The sequence below is a fragment of the Mesocricetus auratus genome, unplaced genomic scaffold, assembly GCF_017639785.1.
Source record: "Mesocricetus auratus isolate SY011 unplaced genomic scaffold, BCM_Maur_2.0 Super-Scaffold_100021, whole genome shotgun sequence".
Classification (NCBI taxonomy): domain Eukaryota; kingdom Metazoa; phylum Chordata; class Mammalia; order Rodentia; family Cricetidae; genus Mesocricetus; species Mesocricetus auratus.
Window position 1 is genome coordinate 18371979 of NW_024429202.1, and position 25996 is coordinate 18397974.

The following is a 25996-nucleotide window of genomic DNA, read 5'->3' on the forward strand; positions in this document are numbered from 1 at the left end:
GTTCACATCTCTATCAAGAAATTTAATTATTGGGCGGAGGGCTACAGTAGCTGCATTCCTTTCCTGTCACTCATCAGGCTGGAGCAAAAAATGTAGCATGCTGTCCATTGAGAAGTGTGTTTTAGTTTTCTAATTCCTTTCCTTTTTTGAACCTGGATCTGTAAAGCTATCACATGGAACTACATGAGATGTAGAGAGATTGTCAGATGAATATTTTCACATATCTTTGGGATTCTTGGGTGTTTTAGAGGTATTTAGTTGGTGATGGTGTCATCCGTTTGACAGCTGAATGTGTTCACAGAGGAAACAGAAGGCAAGTCGAATAAAACATCCTGACTGTGTGGCAAGCAGGAAAGGTATCTACCTTCATTTTTAACACACCGGTTGAGGGAGAAAGAATAATGGGAAAAGGAAGCATTTGGGAGTGATATTACACATAATTTTAAGTCCAAACAGTTTGCTGTTCCTAGCTGAGGGATCTCACTATCACTACCCAGCGTTTTGTAATGAATTAATAACAAACAGGTAAGGTATTCAACATAGAATCCAAGGACAAAGTGAAGTGACAAAAATTAATTAGATAAAACAATTTTGTTGCACAGAGAGAGTGAAATCCATTTCAGACATTAGCAATGGCAAAGGATGGGTAAAGCACATTTGGCAAATCATCCAATTTGAAATAAGGAAAAAAACAGAAAAAAAACTAACTAAACCCAAAACAGAAAACAAATGAAATAACGAATAAATACCTTAATATATTTTAATCATTATTTTAGTGTTTAATAAATATTTTGAAGTGTAGTATTCTATTGTTATTTGGAGTATTCGTCTATTTCTTCCCAAAACAGTAGACACTTGAATGTAAAACCTGGCAAAGGAACATCTTAACCACTTAAGGGGAGACAACAGTCATTTCTGTGAATGGATTTCTGCCATTCGTTTATCAATTTACTCAATAAACCTTTACCAGGTGCCTTGAGGTCATCACTGTCCTAGAATTTGGACCTATACTGTCTGGTACAGGAGTTTCACACTGTTTCATGTTCTCCTCTCACCCCAGTCTTCTCAGTGATAAGGATTGAGTCTAGGGTCTTGCTCATGCCATCAAATTATTTACTACTGATCTGCATTTCCAGTTCAGTTTATGATATGTACTATATGAAAATAATGTAGATATTCATTAATACTTTCTTAATACTATTCATAGAAAGGATAAAACTGCCAATAATGGATTAAGTAAGGTGTATTAATAAAAGTAATTTTGCCTGTTTCTTTTTCCTTTCTCCATGTGGCTAATGTAATATGTAACGTATTTGCTTTTGCCTTGAGTTTGTAGCTTTCCCTATACTTCTACAACGCTTTGGAGATGCAAAGAGAACAAGAAGATTACGAAGGTGATCTCCATCACTTAACTTTAACCCTTCCTAACTAAGTCTGGACCATGCCCCTTTCCTGTCTTTGGCTTGTCAACCTGGTTACTGTTTTTTTTAATTGCTAATTCAGCTTACAAAACTCTCTCATCCTTGTAATCTGTTCTTCATCACCCCACTTTGACCTCTTGCTCTGAACTGTCTTGAGTGAGAAAAATTTTAGATCAGAACTGTGCCATGCTTTGTTTCCTTTCAGTAACCACCCCCCCCACCTACACACACATAGTTCTCCTCTTATGCTGCTGTCTATAACTCAACCAATGTCCTTGTGTCTGGAGATGAGCCTGACCCCCTCCCATTACTGCAGTCTCCCTGTTATAGCTGCTTGAATAAAAACTCCTCCTTTAGACTTAAAAAGTATAAATGCAGCATATATTTTTTCTTTTACAAAGCTAAGATTCTTGAAATTTATAAGACTAGCAAGGTGGACAATAAGCAAGTCATTAGACTTAATGAGATGAGTGAAGGAGAGAGATACCTCATGTGGGATGCGTAGAAACCTCTATGTAAAGGTTTTTAGGATCCTAGGGGAAAGTAAAAGGGTGATATAAACAGCAAGTACGATAGTCCCGAGGTAATACAATGCAATTAGTATCTAGATAAGAAGCATTGTTTTAAGTCAAGGACAGTGAAAGTAGATATGTGAAGAATTTTTTCAGTTAATTGGGAGGCCACTTCAGTGTAAGTAACAGGAAAATGATATGACTTTTTAAAATGACATACAGTATATCATAAAACATAAATTCTAGGCTTCTAATCAGAAAAAAAGGATAATGAAAAATTTCCATGCCAGATACCAGAGTGTCTGGGAGAGAATGTTATCTCTGGCCAAGAGATGAGATCAAAGTCAGTACATCCTAGGAGGCAGAAGGGCTAGAAGTGGGCTGGAATGGGAGATATCGAGCTTCATTCATTCTTGGTTTAATTTACTGGCCAAAAGGTTGTGCCACTTGCTAACTGAGAAATCCATTAGGAAGAGGCTGCCTCACTTATTGTTTACAAAAAACTATGTAGATAAATATGCATAGACAATAAGAAGCAAGAAATGGAATATAACAGAAAAATCTGAGATATATTCAAGAAAATTACTAATATTGACAAGCATGTCAGACTGTACAGTTACTATAAAAACATGAATATGAATGTATGTTTTATAAGATGGCAGAGAAGAGTGTGATGACTATTTTATTGTCAACTTGACTATATGTAGAAGTAACTAAGACCCAAAATTGGCTGGGTACACCTTGAGGAATTTTTGCTTAGTTAAGTCATTTGAAGTAGGAAAATCAACTTCCAATCTAGATCTTTTGAGGTGGGGAGACACACCTCTAATCTGGACCACACTGTAGGCTGGACCCCTATATAACAGACATGGAAGCAAGAAGCCTCAACCTTTGCCTGCTTGCTTGCTCTTGCCCTCACTAGCAAATCCATTCCTTCACCGGCATTAGAGCCTATTTCTTTGGGATCCCAAAGTGTATTCAATAACAACTGAAACATCCAACGTCATAGACTGAACAACTATTGTATTTTGGACTTTCTGTTCACAGGCAGCTATTGTTGGATTAGCTGGACCACAGCCTATAAGTCATTCTAATAAATTCTAAAAATGTATATGAGAGATAGAGAGAGAGGAAAGGAGAGAAAGAGGGAGGGATTTCATTTTAAAGTTCTGTTACTCTAGAGAACCCTAATTCAAAGAGTAGACATCATGTGTAGACAGATGATTCTAGCACAAGAGGATGAGTTTGGTAAAATAAGTCTGGCAGATTCTGGGGAAAGGAGATTCTCAGTTATAATGCTTACTTCTGGATTCACTGCAATTATAACTGTAATTCATATCTGTAAAATCCATATGATATATAAAATCATACATCAAAAAATTAAAGACTCCAGTACAATATTATCCCTAGTTGTATTACTAAAATAAAGATGTAATGGTAGTTAAATCAGTAACTTCTAGGGGTTCAATTGCTTGTAGCCAGGAAGGAGATGTCGCAGCAATGACAACTCATTGTAAATACTGAGCTCTGCCAGAGAAGTGGAGAGCTGGCTGGAGATTGTATTTCCCAGTGAAGTCCAAATCTACTGGGCATGCTGCAGACTTGGCAATATGGCATTTGGGAGTCATGAAAAGAATTGTGTTTTTTGCACAATCCTAAGTAGTTAGTGCATCTACATAAAAATAGATATAAGCAATAGACATTTTGAAGAGATGTTCAGAATCATAATGGTAAGAACAGTTAGTAGATGACTGTCACTTAACAAAGCTAACAACCTTTTTTTTTTCAGGACAAGTAAGGGATAACTAATAGTGCTTTTTGTTCTGTTTTGTACTCAGGTTGATAGATATGTAACAACCATGCTTTAAGTCATAGAAAATAAAATGCAGTTGAGAACAACTGCATTTATCAAGCTTCTACAGCTAGGGCCATGGAAGTAGACCCATGTAATCATGTCCCTTGTGACAAAGTACTTTGATGCTAAAGCTATGACTTTGTAATAGGCTCTGAAAAGCAGCTCAGCAATGCTTTTTGCAAGCATGATTTTTCTCTTCTTGTCATGCTGATGCTGCTATCAGTATTATTGAGTGCCAGAGGGGGAGAAGAAAGTCACAGTACAAAAGTACAAAACATGTTTAGAAATATGAGCATTAACCTTTAACAGCTCAGATGTGCTGCAACCAGGAAACCTCGATGATGTGGTCACCTAAACAAGACCTGTATAACAACACCACCTGTGGACATGACAGTGCAGATAAGGGAAATTTCATAAGGCCTCATCTCTAGATGGAGAGCTACAGACTATCAATGACTGCAAAAGAGGAATAATTCATCTTCTAAGGATATGCCCACTGATAAGTTATCCAGTCCTTAGATGGTGGTGCGCTCTAAACAATTGTCCATAAGAACATCATAAAATAGGCCCAATAGGGCATTGGTAATTCTCTTTTAAATAAAATTACACCTGACAATTTTACCAATGCCCTAAAAATCTGTGTTTTAATAAAGTAAACTTTTACAGATATTTAGTACCTTAAAATACAAAATTTAAGCTCAGGTCTGTGTTTGGTTACTCATGCTTAGGAGGAATGAATGTCTTCTCTTGTGCATTACTACAATCCATTGTTTTCATCAAATTTAGTTCATGAAGGAAGTATATATGTTTTCTTCTAATACATTGCATTATGTTTTTACCTTTGGTGATGCAATATTCTGACATTAAAGAAGTGATTAATTTAAAAAAAATAGGCCCAATAAAGTCTTCACTTTCTGTCTCTGTCTCTGTCTCTCTCTGTCTCTCTGTCTCTCTCTCTCTCATGTGTGTGTATGTGTGTAAAAGGAAGGAAATGATAGATGAGGTCATTAGCATGACAGGGAGTGGTGGGGGGATATGGGAGACGTTAAAGGGAGGAAAGGGTAGAATATACATGATGTAAGTACAGTATTCAACTAGGAAAGACTTTATAATGTTTAAAATTTCAAATTAAAAAGCATAACACACCAAATGAAATGGATTCTTAGCTTAAGACATGTATGGATAGCTATTGTTAAGAATCTCAGTAAATTATTATATATAGGGATTTCTTGAAACGTGGTAGATATATCTTCATGGAATGTGAAGGTGGGAAGTTTTCTCTACAGGGAAAAATGAAAGTTGAGGGATGGTGTTACATAGAGCAAATGGACTGCAGGATTTTTATTGGAAAAGCTATTGTTTGTGTGATATGGCATCTTTAAGTATCAGATGGTATAAAATAATATTATTTGTTTAAAAATTTAAGCTATTAGTTCATTCCTTGTCCCATCTACTAAGCAAATCTTATTTCCTAGCAATGGCGGCATCTGTCACCAGATGATGTCTTTGGTTTTGTGATTTCAGGGTTTGTATAATTAGTAGTGTAGCTTAGTGGTGTAAGGCATAAGATTTTGCTGACTATTTTAGAAATGCCAGACATGGTAGTTTTGCTATAGGGTGTTTCAAACACCAAAATGAACATGTAGAGGAGACTAAACTCAATGACTGAACCCTACTTTTCTGTATAGCCACCTGAAAAAAATTAAGAAAAGAGATAACTATTAAAGCTAAATATGTCACATTTAAAAGTTTTTAATAGAGAATGATTATGTAGTCCTTACTGTAGGGTGAGTACTGTTCTAATAGTGTGTGCATGATAATGCCTTTGGTTCTCTCAGGATGCCAGTAAACACTAATAGTCTTATCATCTCATGTGTAAATGAAGAAACCAGAAGGATAAATAGGGTAGTGTGACATATAGTTACTAGAAGAGCTGGAATTCGAAGCAGTCTGTCTGGCTTCAATGCTCACAAGAATACATTCACAGTGTTCCCTCTTACATCTGTTCTAAGACACTGTTGTTGAACACATTTCATACTAGGTCACAGTCAGAACCACTTAACTATACCCTAGAACAAGATCTTAAGTTTTGAAAGGTGAATTGGAGAAATTTAAAAATCTTATAATTTTTATATTGCCTAGTATATCATTTAAACTGCAATGGAAATATGTTTATTGGTATTTCAGCATTTAACCCAAAGTTCCCAGACACACACACACACACACACACACACACTTGCACTTATGCAGAATTTTTGTCATCCCAATGAGTAGAGGCTATTTAAAAATCACTTGACAATCCTCAAAGATATTACATATCCTACTCTTTCTTTTTTGGATATTATGATACAATTTCAACATTTCTCTGTGTCTTTTCCTCCCTCCAACCCCTCCCACACACCTCTCTTTCCTTGCTTTTGAATTTGTGGCCTTTTTTCTTGTTTCTGCATGTATATATGCAAAAGCATATAAATAAAGATAGTTCCACATGGCAGAGAATTTCCATGTCCTAAATCCCACAGTACCCAGACTAGAAAGAATGGATGACAGTGTACTTCCTTCTAAACCATGCAGTCTAGTTGTTTTGTGGAAAAGTTGTCACAGAAAAGAAGTGTATTTTAGGATACATCACATCAAATTAAATCCAATATACAAAAATAAAAAAGAAATCAAACCCAGGCTGTTTGAAGTCATTAAATCAATACAATTCATTGTAATGTAGAAACTAGCTTAGAAGGTGGTAAGTGGGTATATTGAATTTGCTCACTTGCATTCTAACTGAATATTCTGGAAGTGATAATCCCCATAGTGGCTTGACTTTAGGGAATTTAAAATCACCATTAAAATACCATGCATTCCCTAAAAAGTGTGCCTGTAATTACAAGGTCAGCATGAATTGTCACAAGTGCTGAAATACTTGGCTTGCAGTCAGAAGTATAGCACTGAAGAACAGGTAATGGTGTATGACATGATTTAGTGGGAAAATGAGACCTTTTAGTCAAGCATTCAGGATTAAAGTATGATTTTACTGTTTTATAGAATAAAATTCATTTTCTCAAACTACTTTTTTTCTTCAGAAAAGAGTTTGCTATAATTCTCAGATCTAGCTAGCCCATAAAGCTGGCAGAAGACTAAATTTCAAATTTTTAATGAAAGTAATTTATGAAAATAATGTTACCATGGCCACAGCGGGCAAAGTCATAATAGCATTTGATTCTTCATAACTAATGGGACTAGAGAAGAAAGCAAAATCTCACTACTTGCTCTTGTTTCTTGGTCATAACTCCTGAATATCTTTGGGGAAAAACACGGGAAGAAAACACCTTATACATATCAGCTAATTAACAAAGAAAACAAATTAATGTGCCTTTTCATGATTGGTGGCATACTTTATAGTCTCAAGAATTAAGGCATGAAAGAGACAGAACCATTCTTGGTGTGTGAGTGATTGACTCCCATAGGACCATTCATTTAGAAGAAAGGTTATCTCCCCACAAGTATGTTCTCCAGAGGTCTGATCTTACTGAAGTTTGGGACTCTCTCAGTGACTGCCAGAACATGTATGTAGATGTCTCTGGGAACCTCTAGATAGCACTGTTTTACACTGTTACATCAGAAATCCTGTACCAAGAGCATTTGGCTATCATTTTCAATACTGTTGTGTTTGAGGTGCTCATGTTTCTCACAAGTAATTTTCTTTTTCATAAATAACGATAAAGCAGTTATGTTTGAGTTCCCCTCTATTCAAGTGCCAAGTTACATATCTATGTGATATTTGCAGAAGTACCTCCAAAACCACCTCTTTCATCCTTGTCTTAGGTTAGGCTTTAAGTACTTGCATATTAGACTACACAACATAGTGACAAAGCTTCTGAAAAAGTAAAACTCAGCAAACAGCAGCTGAAAACCTACCCCAAGCATTCAGTTAGTACTTGATAGTATAACACATCTTTATTTTCTTAATAGTACTATAGAAAACTAGGCAAGAACCCAAATTGTATCTATCATAGAACCTCTTAGAAATAAGCATAAAGTGGAACTTCTAAGGAGGACATGTCTTGTCAACTTGACAGTTTCACTCAGGAACCACATCTTTGGGAATGTTTGTAAGGATGTTTCTAGACTGGATTAATGCGGTGGGGGGACCCTAATGGGGATGGCACCATCCTTGGTCCAGATTCCTGGATTGAATACGAGGGAGCAATAGAGCTGATTCCAGCTTCCTTATTTCTCTGTTTTCAGACTCTGGATTCAGTGTGACTAGCTAGCTCATGTTCCTCCTATTGTGAGTTTCCTTTAATGATCTGATTGGACCCTCAAACTGAGCTGAAATACACCCTTTCTTCCTCGGATTGCTTGCTGCCAGGTGTTTGTCATAGCAACAAGGAAAGAAACTAACGCTGCTAATGCAGTGCTTTCTATATTCTAGTTCTCAGTGTGTTATGGATTTTCCTTCTCGGTGGTGCCTTTCGTGAGGCAAGGGTTCAAAAACAAAGACCAGAGCCGGGTGGTGGTGGCGCACGCCTTTAATCCCAGCACTCGGGAGGCAGAGGCAGGTGGGTCTCTGTGAGTTTGAGACCAGCCTGGTCTACAAGAGCTAGTTCCAGGAAAGGCTCCAAAGCTACACAGAGAAACCCTGCCTTGTAAAACAAAAACAAAACAAAAGAATGCTTTAAATCTCATGATGGCTTTCCGTGCCTATAATCTTAATAATCTTTGTATAAAACCATGGGATACTTTAGCAGAGGGGACTTCGTTAGCAATGCCATGTGTGTCCACTTAGCAAACCGATTTGCTGAGCTAAGGGCACAGCGAGGGTAAAATCTGGGCTTTGGCTTATTCTCTAGAGCTCTCACTACTGTACCAGGTACCACAGTACGGTGATATTGAGGTGGCTCAGATGCTGCATTTAAACACATGGGTCAATGTCCTTATATAACAAGGGAAGGTGATGTGGAGACATATGGTGCTAGTACCCAACTCAGTATAGGAAAATTACTGCAAAGGTGAAGACCAACAAGGATGAGGGTCGTAGTAAAAAATGTGAATGGAGATTCCTTGGAAATAAGTAAGGAACTAAATCTGAGGGATGTCAGAAATGTGCCAGGGGTAACTGCTGGGGTGTCAGTCTTTTGGAAGTGAAACTCTCAGGAATCGATTACTTTCTCCATAATTTCAAAAGATTGGTCTTCAACCTGCCTTCCTGCTATGAAGGTCTACTGCACACAAGATGGATTTCATAATATCGCTTGGCATGGCAATGATTTCCAAGTCTTCCAGGCATTATGAATGGAATAGAGCCTTGGCAAGTATTTCCTTATTCTTGACTCACAAAGTTGGGGTAGGTGGCCCCTTAAACAACTTAAACAGTGTATATGTAAATGAGAATAGACCCTAATGTTGTCACTTTATAAGCTCCTAGTACAATCTTCATTTCATCAGAAAATTTCCACTGTGTTGACTTGAGTTATGCATATTTCAAAAGAAACAAAAAATTAAGCGATTGTTTAAATTTCATCCTAAGATCTGTGGTAATAATCTTGAAGGAGGGGCAATAATGCTCCAGGAAGTGGGAAAGATATGAATTGGATTCAAAGATGTCAAAAGCTGTAGTTTACGTTAGCTTGAAGAACTCTTGTAGGGGGTGATAAAAGGGTCATTGTTTTCTGGAAGAGTATATAATCCTAGCACATGGCCTCCCTTCTCTCTTTCTTCCCCTATTTACATAAATACCACCCTACAGACACAACCTTTCCTTAGAGGGAGACATTGGAGATATGGACTGTGAATGAAGCTTGCTGATGAACACATGTAGGAAGAAAATGACAATGAAAGCAAAACTTTTTTTAAAAAAAACAAGACATAAGGGTGAAGGGAGGATTGGTGTGGTGCAGACAGACAGGAGACAAATGAAGCCCAAGGGAGCCCTGCAATGCCACTAAAAACACCGCTGCAAATGACTTCGTGTAAAATCCACCTTCATCCTTCATTTTGTTTGACTGGGGCTGGTTCTGCCAAGGAGAACCAGCTCTAATTGCGTTAGATAGAATATTTCAGTGGTAGAAATAAACAGAGCATTATTAAAAAGAGAATTAGGCTTATGTTTTGTACATTAAGACTAGCCAGACCAATGCCACCTTTGGCCCTGGTTCACCCTAGAAAGAAATAATTTATACAGTAAAAAAATGTTCAAACCCTTTACTAAGAAAAAACAAGAGCTTTATACAGTTTGGATATATATGAAACAAAGTGATTATTTGTTAATCCACTGAAAGAAACATATATTTGAAGAATAAACAGTTCTGAGCCCTAAAACCAAAGAAGTTCAAAGGTTAGAGAAATGCTGCATAAAAAATGATTAGAGTAGAATTAGAACAAGGATTAGTCCTTTTCTTCCATGAGCAAGAAATAACTTTCCAGAGGGCAATTTGGCAATGTATACCAAGGATCTTAAATCAGTTCCTTCCACCTGGCCCTGTGATTTTCCTAAAGAATGTATCCTAGGGAAATAATCAGATGAGAAGCTTAAGGCACCTCATAATAAATGCAGTGGTATTTACGAGAAACATTCCACATGCTCAAGGATAAGGAACTTATCTAATAAATTACTGCACATAGATGAATGAACTGTGGTGCAGCCACTAAAGTCATGTTATAGTTTTATGATGTGATTGTTTTATACTATAAAATTATTAGTATCCGAATAATAGGACTCAAAGAACAAACAGAAAAACCCAATGAGTGTATGTGAACTACTATGTGTTATTTTTAAAGACAGTGTTCATCCCAGTTGGGACATTTTTATTACATCCTCATGCCTACCCAAACTTAGGGAAGTTCATGGGAAAGCAGCCAAAAAGGGTTGGAGGATGGGGAAGAGTGCTGTGAAATGTCTGCTGGACATGGCCAGATATCACACGCATGAACTCAGAGAAGCTACAGTCTCCTGCTCAAGACCTGACCAGCACTAACTAGTTCAAGCCAATCAAAATTCTGGCAGAGATGGCAACGCTGCTTTGTAGGCCCTGCCCTAAATAAGGGGTTACTGGCAGTCAGCATAAATTCTTATGAAGTCATAATTGTTCAAAACGGCCAGGGATATCACAGTGGATAATACATAATAACAGTGATGCCTAATGTTGTTCAATTTCTGTCTGAAAGATGTATTTACTGGCATAACATGTAAACCTACAGTACAATTCAGTTTCTTAAAAATGTGGCTCTGTTTATCCATCTACCTGTTTACCTGTGCATGAGCTTTGTACAGGTCTTGGGAATAGCAGTGGGAGAAACAAATCGAAACAACGTGGATGGATGATGCACTCCAGTGATTATGAGTATTTCTTTTTCACTTCATACTTTAGTGTTTTCTACTTCTTTTTCCCAGCAATAAATAGAGTGTGTGCATGTGTACAGTGTTTGTTGTGTGTACAGTGTGCATTGTGGTATGTAGTGTGTGCATGTTTAGAATGTTTGTTGTGTACAGTGTGTGTTACAGTGTGTACATGTGTATAGTATGTGTGGCTATGTATGTCTATAATGTGTAGATAGTGAATGTGTGTGTATGAGCAAGACAAACACAGTAGTACTATATCAGCGTTGCATCACTAAGGTGATTCTTAAATTTCTATCCTTTCCAATTTCTTTCAATGACCATTATCATTTCTACTTGCAAAAAATATTAAATTAAGCACCCAGTTTTAAGAACTAGCACTTTAAAGAGGGAAATAAACTAAAAATAGAAATACAGATGTGTAGTCCCAACACTCTATGACTATTAGTATCTAATGAAATGAAGTATAAATAGTCATTGGTGTATAATAACATACACACCGGAGCAGTAAAATGCACAAATCTAATTTTCACAGTGAGTGGAAGTTAGAATTCAGTGAGGAGTTTAAAGCTAAAACACTGGTGAGGAGCTGCTCCAGAGTTGCAATGCCCACTGACAACATGCGGCTCTTTGGATTAATATCTTAAAAAGTTAAAAGTTCTCTGTCCAGTGAGACAGCTCAGAGGGTAATGGCCCTTTCCACTAAGCCCAACCACCTGAAATCAATCTCTTGAGTCAACATAGGGGAGGGAGGAGGGAAGGAGAGAAGGAGAGAAGAAGGGAATGAGGGAGGGAAGGAACTGGTTCCCTGAGTTGTCCTCTGATGCCCACTTGTGTGTGATGGCTTGCATACATTCTGTACCCCAGAACTACCACACAAAAGACAAGAACAAACCCAATATTAAGAATCATTCCTCAAGTCAGGCAGTGATGGCTCACTTCTTTAAATCCAGCACTCAGGAAGCACAGGCAGGCAGATTTCTATGAGTTCAAGGCCAGCAAGGTCTACAAAGAGAGTTCCAGGACAGCCAGGGCTGTTACACAGAGAAACCTTGTCTCAAAAAACCAAAACTAAGAAAGAAAAGAAAAGAATTTCTCAACTGTCCTAGACACATTTCAAATGATATTATTTTATTGAGCTCCACATATATTCTATCATGACAGAACATTTCATTGAAAATGGTGATGTAGACAGAGAATATTATGTATGACAGAAAGCTTAGTCCTTGTGAGTACAACAGTGTGGGAAGGTACAGGAAGACAAACTGAATTTCATGGGTACCATCACCAACATTTAAAATTTAATTAACAACAAACACAATATTGAGTTTGAAATAATTTGGGGGCTAGTGATTCAGTTCTGTGGTATATCATATGTTTGAGTTAGACTGTGTGAAATCTGGGGTTCTGCTTCCATCACCCCAAAATAGAATAAAATAATAAGATAAAATGGCAGTTCCTACAGATGAAAAAATTAAACACTGTACCCTTTAAAAGTATATGCGCCTACAAGGACACTTGAAAACTTGGTGTTGGCTGAAAGAGTTTAAAGTTAGATGGTAGTGTTTGCAATGATGGTGGTGATGATAGTGGTAACAATGGTGATGGTGAGGATGGTGGTGGTGATGCTGGTGATGATGGTGTGACGATGATGCAGTGAACAGAGCTGATAGTCTGATGAAGGTTATTCTGTAGGTTAAGAGAATGCAGTACAACAGAGAGTTAAAGAAGCTTCAAACTGATCTCTAGTTTTAAAATAGCTATGATACACACCAAATCCTACACATGAGGAAACTAAAGACAAGAGATTTTAAGTAAGATGCCAAGGTCCCTAATTCAACTCAGGCACCCTGCCTTAAAGTCAGCATTCTAAACCTATTAGATTCATCTTTAAAATGTTTCAACCATGAAGCTGAAATACACAGCACATCTGGCCGGATCTCTTCAAAGAAATAGGCAAAATTTCTCAAAATGTTCTTAGGTCCTAGAAATGGCGGTACAGGGATTGGAGAGCTTGCTGGCCTAACTCAGTGGTCTAGAGAGCTTTCTGCTCTTCCAGAGTACCGAGTTTGGCAGTCAGAACTGACATTGGGTGGCTCATAGCTGCCTGTAACTCCAGCTCTTAGGGATGTGATTCCTTTGGTCTCCATAGATACCTGTGTTCACAAACACACAAACACAGAGACAGAATAAAATAAAAAAATAAACATAGGCTTGGCAGTGTTTTTATTGAGTAGCAACTGGCAGAGAAATGGTGCATAGTAAGAATATCTTTACTATGTACCATCTATCTATCTCTATCTATGTATCTATATATCTATCTACCTACCTACCTATCCATCCATGTATCTATCCATCCATCTATCCATTCGTCTGTCTGTCTGTCCATCATCTGTCTCTTCTAATTTCAGAACTCTTGGCAACTCTCTGTTGTTAAATGGCTTCTATACCACAGGATATTTCATGTCATCTAAGGCCTTTACTTACAATCCAGAAGCTAGCCTATCCTCTACCCCACATATCTTTAGTAACACAAGAATGTCCATAGACATTGCTAAATATGCTTCAGAGAATAATGCTACTTCCAGTGAAGAACAATCACTGATATATATTCCATATATAATGTATGTATGTAACATATTCATGATATAAAACATCATAGTGATCAAAACAGTATGTTGTAACAAGCAAAAAATTTTTAAATAATAAATTGTAGTCTTGCACTTAATTTTGTATCCAACAGCCACATTGTAAGTATTAAGGGATGAAAAGGAAGTATAATTAATATAGCAAGGGCTCATAGGAGACAATGCATCCAAAAACATAGAACAAAATATTCATAGTAGAGAAAAAGTAACATATTTGATAACGTATTAATAAAGTAATACGATTACTATAATCTAAATCAACAATAACTTAGGAAAATATTATTTGGTGACAGATTAATTAACATAAATAATGGGCAAAGATTTTCAGCATTTATATGAAAAAGAAGGCAATTCCAACTGGTAGTCAAGTAAAGGATATCTAGGCAAAACACCAGAGAAGTACAAAAGTATCAAATGATACATGACAAGATTTCAAGCTCTATACTGGGACCAGATAATTTCTATGCTTTTTCTGTTTTAAATTCTATCATTGTTTGCAAAAAAGAAGTGGTGAGCTCTAAATCCAGACAAGAAACACACACATTCATGTGTTGCATATTTAATAAATCTCAAACAAAAGAAAGTTGAAAATAGTAACCAGCTGCTTCTTTCTTTCCACTGGAGGAAAATGGAGTAGAACAAAACCAAAGCATTAAAATTTTAATCTACAATTAAAAAAATACTTTGTCATCAGAGGAAATTAGAAACTAGGATGAGCATATTGTTTCTTGGTATTCGACCCAGTTTTAAAAGATGAAATATTTTTTTAAAACATCGAATGTCTGAAGATTTCTTAAAAATACAATAAACCTTGGAAAGTATGACTAATGGGAACCTAAAAGCAATTCTAATCAAGTATGAAGGACCGCCCCATGGGAATTAAGTCCCATTGATGATTTTTCCACTACCCATACTTGCATGAAACTAATGTTAAAATCATATCAAAACTTAATGACCTTCCAAACAAAACTTCAGTTTCTTTAGAAATGCTTTGCAGCAGTTTGAATGTGAATGGCCTCCAAAGGCTCATATATTTGAATATTTGGACGGCAGTTGGTGGAGTTGTTTGGGAAGGATTAGTAGGCATGGACTTGTTGGAAGAGGAGTGTCACTACAGGGGCAGGCTTTGAGGTCTCAAAAGAGTATTCCCAGTGTGCATTTCACTGTCTCCTACCTGTATGGATAGAGTTTTGAACTCTCAGCTATTCCTGTCATCATTTTGTGGCACCATCATGGACTCTAACTCTCTGAAAACATAAGCCCAATTATATGTTTCTTTTGTGCATTGTCTTAGTCATGGTGTTTTTCCACAATAGAAAAGTAATAGATGGCCTTAAATACTGATCTCTCTCCAACTCCATAACTGCTGCATTCGATTATGTCAGAAACCACACATAGTTTTTTCTTCAGAGACTATAAGTCACTTCCATGGTCAAAGAGCTTCCATTATTCCAAGTTTTTGGGGTTTTTTTTGTTCAACAAAAGTACAAACTCATAAAAACTTTCATTCATTTGACTTGGTCCTTCCTTGATTTTCAGGTGCAGCTGGTAGAAAGCTCCTGAAAAGTTTTGTATACTTGTCAAACTCTATCCTCTGTCCTCTTTCTGGGATTGTTCTGAAGCCAGTTAATTACTTTGACCCTGGTAAGATAGCATAGACAGGTGAGAGCAACTGATGCTACTGGAGTACCAAAGGGTGACAAGAATTAGTCCACTAACATGTCAGCTTCTAGAGAGGGACAACTCCAAGCCATCCTGTCTGGTCCACTGAGGGGACATCAGCAGCATTCAGCTCCAGGTGCCCTCAATGATAAGCAGCTCACAAACTTTAACCATTACTTCCCACCTCCCTTGATCTAACATATTTTCTGGATCCCTTTAGTCCTGTTTCTTGGGATCTTTTTCCTGTTCTATATTTGAAGAATAAATCTTCCAAAAGACACTTTCAGTGGGGTTCTATAAAATATATCTAAGGACTAATTGTAAGGTCCACTACTTTAAATAAGTTGAAACACAAAATGCTTCTTAATTAGAAATTTTTCTCTAGCCATTGGCATTCAAAACAGACTGGATGTGGTGGTGTACACCTTTCACCCCAACACTTTGAAGGCAGAGGCAGGTAGACTGTGAACTCAAGACTGACCTACAAATTGGGTTCCAGGCCAGCTAACCAGGACTATACAAAAACAAACAAGCAACAACAACACCAACAAATCCAAAAAGATAAAGTCTTTGTGATGAGTTTTCGACTTAAACATGAAATAGTTCTGGTAAAAAATACTTTAAATTAAAGCCTATTATTGTTTCCATAGTCTTGGCAAGCAGTTAGCCAGCTAATTGCTGCAGGAGGAAATTTGCTCAGTTGACATTGACATGGGTAGTGCAGAATTCAAGACTCTCTTAGAATCAGCCTTTGGGAAATATACAAGTAGACAATGGTCACTCATATTCACTAATGTACTCTCAGAGCTTCCAGACTCCTTAAACCTGAAATCTTGGACTAGAGACAAAAGAGGCATTTTCAGAATTGCTGCCATAACTTCTGTTGATGACAACCCACAGTTAACCAGTACAGCATGGGAATCATGACAGTGTAGGGTATTGTCAAACTGCATGTTATAGCCTGATTCTTCCCATCATTTACAATTGAAGTTTCTGTATTATAAATGGCAGACAGTAAGAAGCAAGTCCTTTGCAGATTAGTTGAGAAAGGGGGGAGCAAGACAGTAGGAATGGAAAGAGAGAGGCAGAAGGGAAGTGGGGGAGGGGCATCTGTTGTTTGTAAGAGGATGCAGCAGAGCAATAAATCCTGGTTAATGGAATAGAACAAGAGAGTGGTGCTCTGGGGGAAAGCCAGGTCCAAAGGCATGTCTAAAGGAGGAGATAGATGATGGGCAAAAGCAACACATCCAATGAGATATTAATGGCCTGTTCCTCAAAGTTACAAATCTGGGCTGTCTTTGCACAGATGGGCACACAGTAGGTCTCCCACAAACACCTCTTAGAGGAAGGTCACAGGCAATCCTGAGTAAAACAATGGGATTTCAAATAACAGTGTCAGGCTGACTTAGGCCTGGTGCCACGTGTAGAGTAAATCCCCCACACTGCCAAATCTCCTGTGTAATAGTCTGACCATTTCCGAATTATAGCAATGTCAGCAATAATATTTCAGGCCATTTCCAAAATTCCCCATTTCATTTCATTTTGCTGATGCGGAAAGGAAATGAAATGTGATCCACATTTGGGAGAAGCAATTCAGTCTCTTGCAGCTGCTGCCTGGTATCCACACAGAATGACAGATCCAGGGAATTCTCCACAATCATTGTGGGCCAGTCACAACTTGTTCTGGGAGCCATTGCTTCTTTTGCCATTTCTAACACATTTCATGTCCACCTGCCTCTGCCCTCTGAGTGTATGGATTAAAGGCATGTACCACACACTGGCCAGTGAATTGTAGTTTCTTTATCCCTACACTTGAGCTGAGGAATCACTGACCTCCTGGCTTATTTTGAGCTAACCTCCTGTGAAAGGTGTTTATGAACTTTCCATAAATTGTTTTTGTCAAAATAGAAATATCCATTACTGTAAATTCACGATGCTGAAAACTGTACTATGAACTGTGTAATTCTTTCCTCTGGATTGAAAAATTCCATTCTGGAAGAAGGAAGAAAGTTCATCTAGACTAACAAACTTTATGAGGCTCAGGAACCTTTGAAAGATGCAGGAACCCAAGGCTGCTCCCTGAGTTTATAAAGCATTGAACTATGGAAGGCTCTTTGCTGGAAAGAGCTATCAAGTCTTCTCCCCCACTGGGGTGGACTTTTGACATTTGTGTTACCCATGCTCCTGTAAGAAACCCCCATAAATCCATTGGTTCACCAAGGGAGACTGGATGGAATCATTTCCTTGTCCTATGGTCAGATCTCCCCAAAGGGTTACACAACATACAGTGAAACGAGATAGTGTCACTCATCCTAAAAATGCACTCTGGTGTGTTAAGAGCAAGGTGGTACATTAAGCAGCTTATTATTAAATCATGTAGAAAAAATGTGAATACTTTTTTCTGTACTACCTATGACTATTTCATCTGTGCTATTTTTACCTCTACAACATTTTATTAGTTTAAAAAGTCTACTTTGTTGGTATTATTATTACAAATTATATGGCTTAATTCTATTCACTGAACCTTGACTGAAGAAACATACATAACTCTACATTCAAGACTGGAAAACATTTTAAACTAAACTGGATGTAAATCACTATAGTAAGCAAGCAGGGGTACCTCTATTGAACGTTGGATGTGTTTATATGGTTACAAGTCCACTTAAATTGTGACGTGCTAAACAGTCACACAAATTGGTAGCATCACAATTTTATGTAAAGCCTCATGCTAGCACTGCAGATATAAGAACTCAGCATTGCTGTTTGGGGAAGAGCAATCTACGGTAATTGGCAAGAGGAACACAACATTTAACGGCACATGAGTTCAAGAGGAAAGAAGATACTAAAAGCTTTCATGCTCAGGGAACTTTTATGATGCAAACGACAACTACGTTAGCCCCTACAGTGCATTAAAACTGGAATGAACTGTCATCCTAACAGCGGGAGCTTACAAAGATGTATGGTTCAATGGTGAATTAACTCAAGGGCTAGGTAAAAGTCCTATTACTGACCAAATGGGACAATTGTAGTATCAATAAGGACAAGGTCAATAAATGAAAGCAGATCCATAATACAAAAAACAAATTAATAAAATCTAATTGGTAACCATTTGCAGATGCTAGAAAACTAATTTTCTTTTTTTGATAACTGTATATAAGTGAAAATAACATTTAATAAAACATTCTTACTGATATACAACATGGGGTACTCAGGGAATTGATTCAAGAGAGTCTCTCGAGACTCTTGGGGGAGGGCCTAGACCCTGCCCTGGATGAAATGACAGTTACTGGAGATCCACCATGGAGGGCCTCACTCTCCCTGGGGATCAGAGTGGAGATTGGGTGGGGGACTGGGGGACCTAGTGGGGAGGGCAAGGGAGGAAGGGAGGGAGAGGGAGCCAGGATTGACATGTAAAACAAGATTGTTTCTAACCTAAATAAAAAATAATTATCATTTTAAAAATAGAGGGAATAATAAAATTAAACTATTACCATATTTGCTGCCCTAAAAAATGAATGGATCTAGGCATTGATAAGTCAGTGCTATAAACAGAAAAAGGTATTTCAAAGTGGCTTGAGAGATGTCCAAGCTATATAAGCATGAGGACCCAAGTTCAGATTCCAGCACCCACATTAAAAATACAGTATTAAAGCCATACATGAGGTGCATGCCTGTGATCTAAGGGTTGGTGAAGCATAAACTGGCAGATTTCAGGGCCCACTAGTAAGCCAGCCTAGTCAAACCAGTGAACTCCAGCTTCAGTGAGTGACCCTGTGTCAAAATATAAGGTGGTGAGTAATTGAGGGAGACATGTAAATGTGTCCTCTGGACTTCATATACATACACACCTGGACATACATGTCCACACACACATATGAATGAAGATGGAATGGAAAAGCCCAATAACTCGATTAGAAAACTCAAAGGAAAGCCTAAATAGAGTGAATTAAGCAAAAGGCAGAACAGCAGAACTTTAACCTAAAGTAGAGAATTAAACCAAATAAATGAGAAATATGAATTTTTAAAAAAATCCATGGGAAAGGAGATGTGGAACATTATGAAACCACCAAGCCTTTGAATTACAAACATATATATGGGGAGAAGAATCCCAAGTCAGTGCACGGACCAGATCTTCACCAAGATTATAGAAGAAAACTTCCCCAAAGTAGAGAAACACCTACACACAGAACATCATACAAATAAAACCAGAAGGAAAAGCATGGCATGTAATAGCTAAAACACTAAGCATATTTAACAAAGAAAGCAAAGTGAAAGCTACAAGAGAAAAAAAGCAAACCACATATAAAGCAAAACCATTAGAATAATACTGATTTTTCAGTGGGAACTTTGAAAGCTAGAAGAGCCTGGAGCAGTGCATTCCAAGTCCCAGAAGACTGTAACAGCCAGCCTAGACTAATATACCAAGCAAAACTATATGCTAAATTGAAAGAGAAAGAGAAAGTTCCATGATATAAACAGCCTTACAAATTTGTTATCTACCGACCCAAACCCAAAGGAAGCATGAAGTAATACATCAGGATGGAGAGAGGAATGAGAGCATATCTGGGAAATTGTTGAAAGAAATAAGAAGCTGTAATTATTAAAACACAAAATATCACTGAAAAATGCATCACCACAAATATTCAAAAACAGGGTGACTGTATTTAATACACACATTTCAGTGATTACTTTGAATATCAGTGGCCTCATTTCTCCAACCAAAAGACATGGGTTGGTTGAGTGGATTAAGAAACACAATTCATCCATCTGTTTTCTTCAAGAAATACATCTTAACTTTAAAGATAAGCATATCCTTGTAGTGACAGGCTGGGTGAAAGTGCTCCAACCATGGTTGGCTCTTTTCTGAAGAGAAGAAGAGGAGCAGTAGATCTGGGGGTGGGGGAGAGGGATGGGGTTTGGGAGGAGGGGAAGCTAAATTCAGGATGTATTGTAGAGAGAAGAAAAGAAGAAGAAGAAGAAGAAGAAGAAGAAGAAGAAGAAGAAGAAGAAGAAGAAGAAGAAGAAGAAGAAGAAGAAGGTATTCCAATCAGATGCAGGTATTATTATCCTGATACCTGACAAAATAAATTTTAAACTAAAACTAGTCAGAAGAGTTAAAGAGGGACACTTCATTCTAACCAAGGGAACACAATATAGATCAGCATGACATAATAACTCTTGACAATGGACTAGTGGCATGCATACCTTGGCAGTAACCAGCAGCTCTCTAATTGGACTTGAGACCTGTTCAAGAGAGAAACCATACTTAGTTTTGAAAATCTAGCCAGCTAAGCATGGCTAATGAAGTCATAGATCTTGGAGGAGAACTTACAAGCACTACTTGACTAAGCATCATCCTTACCTATGTTCTAGATATTTGTCCTTATGTCTACAGATAAGTCTAATCCTCGTCCCTTATCAAGGAAACCTCTCTTTGTAACAGATAGAGACCACCACAGAAAATCACGACAATCATAATGCAGTTTTGAAGCCTGTCCCAGTGGATTCATCTACAACAAAACTCTTGCACCTAAGGCTCAGGGAACATTGCAGAAGAGGAGCAGAAATATTGCAAGAGCCAGGGTTTCACTGAGTTTTCTGTGAGACTCGGCAACTAATGTCAGAAGCTACATAAATTATCACTACTAGCATGGCTGATTAAACAAATGCTTAAAAAGGACTACAGGCAATCGAGGAATTCCAAGAATGGGAAAAATTCTTCCCCAGGGAGAAGCACACAAACTGGTTATTACCAAACTGTCAATCCTGAAAACATACTTTGTGTGACCTTATATAGACTAAACAGGTTATATTGAGGAATATATATATATATGTGTGTGTGTGTTTGTACACATATTTGTGTGTATGTATGCATATGAATTTGAAAGACAGCAAGGATGGGTGAATGAGTGGGTTTTGAGAAATGAAGGGGAGAAGAAAATGAAATGATTATAGCATAATCTCAAAAATAAAAGAAATAATTAAAAAGAGAGAGATATCTTTAGATGCAGTTCTCTTGCTGAAATCATTACACCAGAGTCTCATCTAAAACCTTTTTAAGGAAAGAGAGAGGAGAAGGGACATAGTGTGAAAATTTTCCAGGACAAACAGTTACTGATTCTTTAACAATTAAGGTACTGAAAACAAAATTACAAAGAGATGGAAAATGACAGAATAATAGAGAGTTAAAAGGACTGCAGAAAGGCAGCCAAGTAGAATGTATAGAAATGATTTGAGTACCCTAAAGCAAATTGCTAAAATACATTTAACATTTTTCTAGTGATATTAGAACTCTGAATGTCAAGACTAGATGTATTGGAAATTATTAGTTTTCAAATACATTTAAGATTTAATGATGTTATATTGGTTATGCAAAAAGAAATACTTATCATTTAGAAATTCATGCACACTAGACTGTTATGATCACACACACACACACACACACACACTGTAAGGATTGCCTCAAAATAATACTAAATGTTACCTAGCTGAAACAAAGTTGACTTGGACTGATGTCAGCCTCAGCCTTTATGTACCAAGAAACATCACTATCCTATTCTCTAATTTTTTTATTTATTTGAAATTGTCCAAAAACGTTCATTGCCATTCTTAAATACATTTTAAAATAATTATTTAAAGATAAATAAAGTATATTTCACATGTCTACAAATAGAGATGTGCTAGTTATACACATTCATTGTTAAGCTTTGTGATAGGTCTAAGAATTTCCTTAATGCATAAAAGAACAGGAAACAAAGGCAAAGATTGCTTTTTCACAAATGTATGTAGTATGTATATAAGATCTTGTATGCATGGCCCTCATCTAAGAGAGTCAACTCACTTGCCTCATCACAACGCTATGGTTAAATGCTACTGTTTTAGCCACTCTATGATCAAACAAGGAAAATGTGAGGTATTATCTCATAGTTAATAAAGGCAGAGGCAGAGGCTTAACCTCCTTAATTTTCCTTTTTAATCTTTTCCTGTTTTGCAAGGGTCTCTGAGAGTACGTCTTGCAGTGCAGACTTCTAAGGCATATGGCTGCTTCTGATGTAGTAGACCAGGAGGTTTTAATGTAGGCAGTGTACAAGCCATCTTATGAAAGACACTGAGTGTAATTTGTACCTAGTGCTTCTCATTAAAGTCTATCCACTGGCAGTTAACAATAACCTCAGCTTAAACAGAAACACATATTCTCAAATTCTGACATGCAAAGCGGCTAGTTTTTCAATGCACAGCAATATGTCATAAATGCTTTGTACAGCAACTACTAATTTTAATAGACATTTCCTGTGTGTGTTATTTAAAACCAAAAAATAAAATTAACTGCAAAATGTCTTTTTTCTTTTAGCAGATTAACATATTTGAAAATTTATTTTATACTTTTTATTTTATTTGTATTTTGTATTTATTCAATCAAACATATTCAAACTTGCATAGGTAAAGCAAGGTCTCTAACCAAAATATGACATTAAAAGAATTCATGTTTTAACAAGGCCCTAAACCAGATTTTTAAAAGACCCCACTAGGGCCACTGGAGCTGTTACAATGTATTAAATTCAATTTATATAGGTGGAAATTCCTTATTATGCATTTTATGCTAATATACATTTTAAGATGTCCCATGACAAATATTATCCTCACTACAAGACCATAATGGTTATTAACTCAGTAAAATTAATAATAGGCCCTTTAAATGATCCAAACTTTTAAGAGCTCTCAGGGGAGATTTATTTTATTTTATTTTTTTAGTGGAGTGTTGAAATAAAGGAACTCTTGCCATTCTGTGAACAAAGCAATACAAGCTTAAGGTATTTTTGAAAATTTTCAGAAATGATAAATGAAACTTAGTTCCAGGAACCAGGTTCTTAAACCTTCTGCTCAACTGTTCTTTAGCAACTCTATTTATGTCTTATCATCATAACTCTCCTTTCCACTTTTATCACTCGCTTGTAAGTGGTTTTAATTTACCTGACTAGGTTACTCACCAAGGGGCCAAAATAAGATATTGGAGCTCTACCTCATCCATCTTTTTACTCTAACTGTTGTCACCCTTGGGCCTCATAGCTCTGTAGCCCAGGAATGGTTGGCATTAGTCATTTCTCTGAGGCAAGCGCCTCTGCAAGTCAGAAAGTGGGGTCCTAGGCAATCTATGGGGCCTTTGGTAGATGACCAGTATTTATTCCTGGCATACAAATGAACATTGGGTGCCCATCCTACAATGAGAGATGCACTTTCACCCTGGACTTTGGGGGAGGGTCTAGGCCCTGCCCTGGATGAAATGACAGACTATGGACACCCCCATGGAAGAACTCACCCTCCCTGGGGAAAGGAGGGGGTATTGGATGGATGGTGGGAGGAGGGGAGGGAAAGGGAGAGGGACGTGAGATTGACATGTGAAGAAACCTTGTTTCTAATTTCAATTTAAATTTAAAAATAAATTTTTTAATAAAAAAAAAGAAAGTGGGGTCCTGCAGGCAGAGATCAGAGTACTTCCCCACAGCAGAACAGACCGATGGCAACACAGAACCTTGCACTATTGCGATTTCACCACTGAGGAATTCAAGTTTTGCAAGGCTGGTGAAAATACTTCCTCCCTAGAAGAGCTGTGTTGGGGTGCACTTTATATTTTGGACCCTGTGAATGAAGAATATTAAATATCAAATTCTCCTTTCTTGACTGGCAAAGGTCTGCTCCGTGTGCCTTTCTTCAGTACTGGAATAGTACACTACTTTGCATACTGGCAGGAGGGAAATCTAAGAAATCAGAACTTGAAAGGAAGGAGAGAAGTGGTTGTTCACATGGCATGGTAATCTGGTTTGCCTTCCTGCAGTTCTGATAAAGCATTCTGAGCAAGTGCACCCTGGGGGAGTAAAGCATTTATTTGGCTTTCAGGTTACAGTCCATCATGGAGGAAAGCCAAGGGAAAGACTCAAGCCAAGAACCTGGTGGCAGGAGCTGAAGCTGAGACCCTAGAAGAATTCTGCTTATCAGCTTGCTATTCTTGGTTCATGTTCAGCCAGCATTCTTATCCAACCTAGGCTCACCTGCCCAAGTGTGCTACAACTAGCACTGGCTGGTCACTCCTACATCAATTAACAAAAAAAGATGCCTCACAGATGTGTTCACAGGCTAGCCTGCTGAAAGCAGTTTTTAAGTTGAGGTTCTGTCTTCCCAGGTTCAAGGTAGATGATTACAACTAACTGACATGGGGTAACCTAGAAGAACTTAGACCTTGTCTCAGAAACAAAGTAGAGAGAAAGCTAGGAGAGATGCCCTTTATCATAACTTCATTAACTTTTGGCCACACATAATGTACTCATCGACATGAATGCATGTAAAACACACACACACACACACACACAAACACACACACACAAACACACACACACACTGCTTAGTAATAATTCTAACAAAGGTTATCTCTAAAGTGAAAATTGTAAGGTATTACTACTAATAAGGAAGACATGGGCTGGAATGATAGTTAGGAGGCTTAGAGCACAGGAAGTGATGCTCTTGGAGACCATCAGAATTTGATTCCCAGAACCTACCATGGGCAGCTCTAATTACCTGTAACTCCAGCTCAGGGAACCCAACGCCTCTGGCCTCCATTGACACCAACATTCATATACGCACACACACATACATACACATAATTAAAACATAAAAGAAACCCTAAAAAAGAATAAGAAAACAACTAAGTAGATATATTATAAGTTGGAAGGTTCTACAAAAACCAACTTTCATACTAAAAATAAACCAACTCATTCAAAATCTCAGCAGGTTGTTTATGAGAGCTGAAACTCACTGATTAATTTTGAAATTGATATGCAAATTCAAAGATGCTAGCTTGCCCAGGATAACCTTAAAGAGCTAGAAATGTGTATCTGTGGCTAAAGGCTCACTATAGATGAATTACTTATACAATGTCATCCTTATACAAGAATGTAAAATAAGTAGGCCAGGGGATCAGATTAGAGACTTCTGCCTCTCTCCCTCCCTCCCTCTCTCCCTCCCTCTCTCTCTCTCTCGTCCTCCCTCCCTCCCTCCCTGCCTCCCTCCCTTCTTTCTTTCTTCCTTTCTGTTTTCATTTCCAATACTTGCTTCAGTATCTGTCACTTCCCTGTCTTACCGTTCCTGTGGTGTTGCCATTACTGTTCTCAAAATTCTGCTTCAATTTCATTACTGATTATTGTAGCAGTTACCTAAGATGTTTTCCCATTCATCAACACAGTTCTATGCTACCTTTTTAATAAAAAACTTTCATAAGATTTGAGATTTAGCTCAGAAGCAGACTGCTTGGCTACTCTGTGCAAGGCCTTATGTTTAACACCCTGTGCCATTAAAAAACAAGACAAAATTAGTTAAAATACATATGTATCGACATTATATACATAAAATATATGTTAGTACAGATGTTAAAGTGTTACACAATATTTATGCACAAATGGCAATTGAGTCTATTAATCTCTATATAAAAATGTATATTTAGAAATAATGTATGAATTTAACATTTATTAATATAAAGTGTATAAAATTTGCACATTTGCAGGGTTTTTTTTTTT

General features: G+C 37.4%; 1 protein-coding gene across 4 annotated transcripts in view; it reads right to left on the reverse strand.

The window, feature by feature from the left end:
* Positions 1-25996, reverse strand: part of Col19a1 (collagen type XIX alpha 1 chain) — a 313664-nt gene that overhangs the window by 187131 nt on the left and 100537 nt on the right. The gene's annotated exons all lie outside the window — the stretch shown is intronic.